Source organism: Clytia hemisphaerica, unplaced genomic scaffold (assembly GCF_902728285.1).
Source record: "Clytia hemisphaerica strain Z4C2 unplaced genomic scaffold, Clytia hemisphaerica genome assembly, whole genome shotgun sequence".
Lineage (NCBI taxonomy): Eukaryota > Metazoa > Cnidaria > Hydrozoa > Leptothecata > Clytiidae > Clytia > Clytia hemisphaerica.
The window spans coordinates 402,196-408,195 of record NW_027104528.1 but is presented as its reverse complement, the minus strand read 5'-3'; the positions used below and the strand labels follow the sequence as shown (position 1 = coordinate 408,195).

Genomic DNA, 6,000 nt, shown 5'->3' with positions numbered 1-6,000 from the left:
AATATTTAGTGCAGAAACAGGAAACTTATACAAAACGGCGGTAATAGATATTCACAATTTTTGTGACTTCGATTAGCTATCAATTGCTTTCATTCAATCGATGGATGATTCGATATTGATAGATTATTCATCAATATTGTTTGATAGTTCATCGTTGGGTCACAACGTAACGTTTAGTTTTTATCTTTGAAAGACCATGTTGGATTTAAGCTGGTCTGTCAGATTTAGGACCACTCGCGGTAGTTCATCAACAACATTTAACAATTGATAGCTCATTGATAAACAATTGATGGATAATCAATAATAGTCAATACCGCAAGGCATTTGAAATTGATCGATAATCGATATTGAATAGATAATCGAAATTAGTTGATTGCTCATTGATATCAATCGTTGACTAATCGATTGCTAACTGATATTTAAAATTTTTGTGACCTTGATTTTAACTAACGATTAAAGATTTTGATCAATAACTTTGTCGACCGATTTGTTATTGGTTTTCTATCGATTTAAATCGATAATTGATTTTATCTATAACAACCGCCTGGTATAACTCTTATCTTTATATACACTTTTTTTAAAGAGTACACCCTGTTGAAGAACTAATGAGTAGTCCAGCAGAAATTACGTCTTGAAAAATACCTTAAAGCAGATCACCAGCTGCAACGCCACATGCTGAGTCTTTTCTTTACGACTGTTACCTATTTAAGTGTCTGGAGATACAATCATCAGGTCTCGGACCCCGCAACTTAATGATTGCATGTGTACTTTCTAGCTTGCTGTGCGGGCACTTATTGGTAACAGCCGTACAGAAAAAAACTCAGCGTATGGCGTTGCTGCTGGTGATCTACTTTAAGGTATTTTTCAGGACGTAATTCTGCTGGACTACTTATTAATTATTCAACAGGGTGTCCTCTTTAAAAAAAGTCTATTCGAGTAAGATTATGTATATTGGTTAAATTTCAACATATTTTATTAATATTTTTAGGCCCATCCACAGACAAATGATCAAAGAGCAAGCTAAGAAGAGATTGTAACCAGTTTAATCCTGCCACTGAAGGTTAGTTTCCTATTTTCGGTCAGTTGCAGATGTCACCCCAAGTTCATTCAATCAACTGATTGGAAGTATGAAAAAGAAAAGATTGCATTGCAGAATGATTATTTTAATTTTCACCACATTCTTGTATTCAGCGAATCTCCCCAAGACCATTTTTAGACAAGTTGGTATTGATACCACAATTAGGGGGTTGACTTTTTGATAATTAAGGAAGCTTAGGAACTTAGAACTCAAGCATGAATATGCTGAGAGCTCAAGCATTTTATTAAAAAATAATATATATTTTGATCAGAGGATTTTGAAATTGAACAACAACAGGATCAAATAAATATGCTTCATTATATTTTGCAAATTATGCAGCTGTGTCCCAAGTGTTTGGATGAATATTTCAAATTACAATGGGTTATTATAAATGATCTTTTGTTTTTAGATCTGAAAAGCTACTGGGACGTTATCATTCTGGAGTTGGTGTAATTTCTATGAAACTTCAATTCCAGTACAGGTAAGATGATACTTAAATTAGAATCTAGATTTCAGGATTGCTGTTCACAAGGGGTAAATTTTACGATTTTATTTCAGGTTAGTGCTGACTCCATAGGTTTTATGATAGGGCTGTATTACAATCTTCTCATCCTTCCATCGCCACTAAAACCTCTGCGATCCTGAAAACATTTCAGTGGTATCACTTTAGGGAAAGAGCGTGATATTTAAGCAAAAGAAATGTAGACATGCTGTGAAATTTCATTTTGTTTTTAGAATCATACCAATTGGATTGAATCGACTGCATATCGTCTTCTGGTGATTCTTCAGATTCGTCAATCCTTATGCTATTGCCAATCCTCGATGGACAACTGCCACTTTCATTCAATTTAAGATTATATAATAATAAAGCTTTACAGGTTTGCAGGCCACCGTGAAGACACATGGGCCTCTATAAACCGCTCGTACTTTTTACAATGATCTTTTTGAAATAGAGTTTTTTTCGCGGGCTCCCCCGGACTTTCCATTTTGTGTTGTCTTCCTTGATTTTAGCATTCATTTTTTCGGCTTCATTACACCATTCTTTAATTATCCGTCTTTCATTTTTGGTCAAATCCTCTGTCACTCGGTAAGGAAACCGTTTTTCTTTTGTTATTGCTTGCAACACTGTGTTCTTGTCCTCTTCGTTCATAAATGTGACTTTAATTGGTCGGTATCTCGCTTTATCTTCTCTTTCTTTCGTAAATTTCCCGATCCGCTGCGTCTCGGTAATCTTTATATTCCTCAGATGGAGCCGCCGACCAATTATTTTGTCATTGATAAATTCTTCGTCCTCGATTTTTGTTTCTTCTTCAGTTTCATCTATCGATTCATCAATCCCATGAAAAATTAGGTTGCGTGCTGTAGATCGAATCAGCTGCTCCTCCTGCTTTTCTTTTCGAATCGCATCTCCAATGTTTTTCTCGATGTGTTTGGATGTGATTTTAGCGTAGCTCATTGGTGGGCTTTCCTCTTCTTTCTTTTCGATGATGCTTTCAATCTTCTTTTCAAGCGTGGTTATTCTGGTGTCGATAGTTTCTTTCATTTCGTTGACCATAACATTGACGTCTTGTGCTTTCAAATGGTTTATTTCTTCGTCCTGCCTTTTCATTATATTTTCATTATATTCTCACAGGCTTTGATTTCGTTTTTGAATCCTTTAATTTTTGATGTTTCATTTGAATTATACCTTTCCATTACCTGTGGTGCGATTTTGGTACAGTTTTGACACTGGAAACTTCTTGATTTGTATGACAAGCATATCTATATCTGGTAAAGTGGCAGTTCTGTACAAAGATAATGGACTAAACGGTGGCACTTCCTGCATTGTAGGGTATCTTTTAGTGCGTTTTCTTCATTTATGATGCACTTTGACGGGCTGCAAAAGTCGTTTATTGATGGTGATTTTTTATTATTTTCTTGAATTTTTTCCGCCATCTTTGTGCATCTTTCAGACGACAACCGTTCTGTTTTGTATTTGACGTCAATTGATTGATTATATACCTGAATTCGTGCGAAAATTAGTACCTTTATCTAAATGTATCAAACTAAGTTCGTTATGTGTAGAAATATTTTCAAAAAATGATTTTGAAATTGTCTCAATTAATTTTCCTTTAAGACTCTTTTCAGCTAGACTACACCCTCCAAGTTGAGGCGCTTACAATCGGAATCCGAGGGGCTTATTTTTTAAATTTGACTTTTGAAGCCCTATCTGACATAGTTGGTACTTCTCACAGTTATCTTAGGCTATAAAGAGTTCTTGAGAAGGCTCAACGTGAGCTTATTTTCGGAATCCGAAGAATTAAGCCCAAGTTGAGTCCCTTTGCGCTTAATATCGGAATCCGAGGGGCTTATTTTTTGAAATTTGACTTTTGAAGCCCTATCTGACATGAGTTGGTACTTCTCATAGTTATCTTAGGCTATAAAGAGTTCTTGAAGGCTCAACGTGGGCTTATTTTCGGAATCCGAAGAATTAAGCCCAAGTTGAGTCCCTTTGCGCTTAATATCGGAATCCGAGGGGCTTATTTTTTGAAATTTTACTTTTGAAGCTCTTTTTGACTTAGTTGGCACTTTTCATTGTTATCTAAGGCTATAACGAGGTTTTAGATACTCAAGGTGGGCTTGTTTTCGGAATCCGAAGAACTTAGCCCTAGTTGAATCCCTTTGCGCTTAATATCGGAATCAGAGGGGCTTATTTCTAAAAGATCTATTTAACATAGTTGCCACTTTTAATTGTTCTCTTAGGCTATAAAGAACTCTTAGATGCTTATCTTCGTATTAAGCTCTTCCAAAAAAGTCAGTACATGGGAGGTGGAGGATATTAATTCTCAGGAGGCTCACAATAACAAGCGTGAATACATACTGTCGGATTCCGTAGATTAAAGCCCACAATAACACACATCTAGTGCGCAGATCAAATCAACGTTACTACTTAAAATTATTTTACCGTTTTACCCCCTCCTCAAGTCCGAATTTGAAGGGCAAAGCCCCATCCCTTGCGCTTGTTATGCACTATTCTACCTTTTAATTAACCGTGAGTAGACTAAACGAAACAGTTTGAAATCTCTTACTCTTTTGTGCTTAATTGTTAGAGGGTGGAATAAGCGGGGAGCGTGGGTACTGTAAAAATCGTTACTCTAAAAATCGTTACATTATGAAGTGATATGGGGGTGATTTTTTTTCTTCAAAAATTGCAAAATGCCCCCCACCCCAATTAAGCACCAAGGAGTATTACGATTTAGAAAGACACTTCATTAGAACCCGGTGGACCCCCACCCCAGTGAAAAAATAGGCCAAAAAATCGTCCCCAGTGGAAAAAATATCCTACGATTTCAACCCCACTGCGAAATTGCTTTATCATTTTATCCCCATTGAAAACTGATTGTATAAAATTGCACTCCAAAACCATCCCCACTGGAATTTTCGAGCTGGAAACAATAGATAGATAGATGATGCCCATTGAGGGAAAAAGTTATGACGGGGCACTGAGACAGGGGTGTATTAGACTAGACTTGATTTTATTGTTGGACAGTATATAAATATATATACATATTATCATTTAAGTAATATTTATTAAAATATGAATATATTAGAATCGTGTAAAAAATCATCAAATCTATACATTAAGATAAAAAACCTATTCTTGGTTAAACGGTCAGCTAGAAAAAAATTCTATTGTTCTCTTCATGCTCTCAGATTTTATATCTGGTGGTAAGGAGTAAAAATAGAGATACAAATTTAAGACTTTATCCGCTTAGTCTGAATTTATGATATCTCTGTATGAAAATAAAAACTAACTTTGATAGATAGATAGATAGATAGATAAGGAACTTTATTATGCTACTTTAATTTCAAGAAAATTAAAACTAATAAATATAATTACTCATTAATTATTGAATTTTATACATATTTGAAAAATTAGAAAAATATTAGAATTTATGATAGAAAATATAAACGAAATGCGATAGATAGATAGATAAATAGATAGATAAGGAACTATAATTAATCACTAATTATTGAATATATATTTGAAAAATTAGAAAAATAATAGAATTTATGATAGTCTCTAAGAAAGTAAAAACGAACTGCGATATGGAATAGGCCTTTTCATAAATTACGTCACAACATCACTTGCCTCGTATTCAAACAATTACCATGGTGATTATATCCAAGTTGAGTCCCTTTGCGCTTAATATCGGAATCCGAGGAGCTTATTTCCATCTGTATATTTATTACATTCATGATATAATTAATCACTAAATTTTGAATTATTATACATTTGAAATTCCAAGAAAAGCAGAGAAAAGTAGGTTCAAAATTTGTGCAAAAAAGAAAAGAAAATGAAAATCTGAAATATTACTACGAACTGCTACGAAATTAAAATATCTAGTGAGAGTAAAACTACACTAACATTAAATTTAGGAATAAAATGGAAATAAAATACCGGAACCATTAGTATAAGATAATTTAGAAATTTAATGTTAGATTTTCCATTTTTTGACAAGATTTCGGCAAAGTGCGATTTTATCAAATTCCTCTTTTGCATGTTTGCTCAAATCTTTCACTGCAGGTGCTTGTCTAGTTTCCTTCGCAAACGCTTTCTCCCATTCTTTGAAAGACTTTTCGAGTCTGCGTTGAGCTGGACCGATCTTCTTTATTAATACCGATTTTAAATGTCCACATTTTCCACGTGCAATGGGGCATCCAGATTGTTTATACCTAACATGCTGGAGATCGAATTCTTTGACCTACTCTGTTAGCCCAAATATTTTATACAGGCATCGGCCTGTAGACGATTTTAGGGTGTTAGACAAGTCTTCAGTCATCTCGGAGACTGAAAAAGATAAGAAAAAAATGTATTCAAAGCAATAAAATTTCTCGACTTTTAGAACACCCCTGTGTCACAGACCCGCGGTGGGGCACCA

General features: G+C 34.6%; 1 long non-coding RNA gene across 1 annotated transcript; it reads left to right on the top strand.

The window, feature by feature from the left end:
* Nucleotides 1-979: 979 nt before the first annotated feature.
* Nucleotides 980-2,501, top strand: LOC136822059 (uncharacterized). The gene is made up of 3 exons (XR_010848849.1): nucleotides 980-1,060; nucleotides 1,488-1,559; nucleotides 1,814-2,501. It is a non-coding gene; the product is annotated as an uncharacterized lncRNA (long non-coding RNA).
* The last annotated feature ends 3,499 nt before the right edge of the window (nucleotides 2,502-6,000 follow it).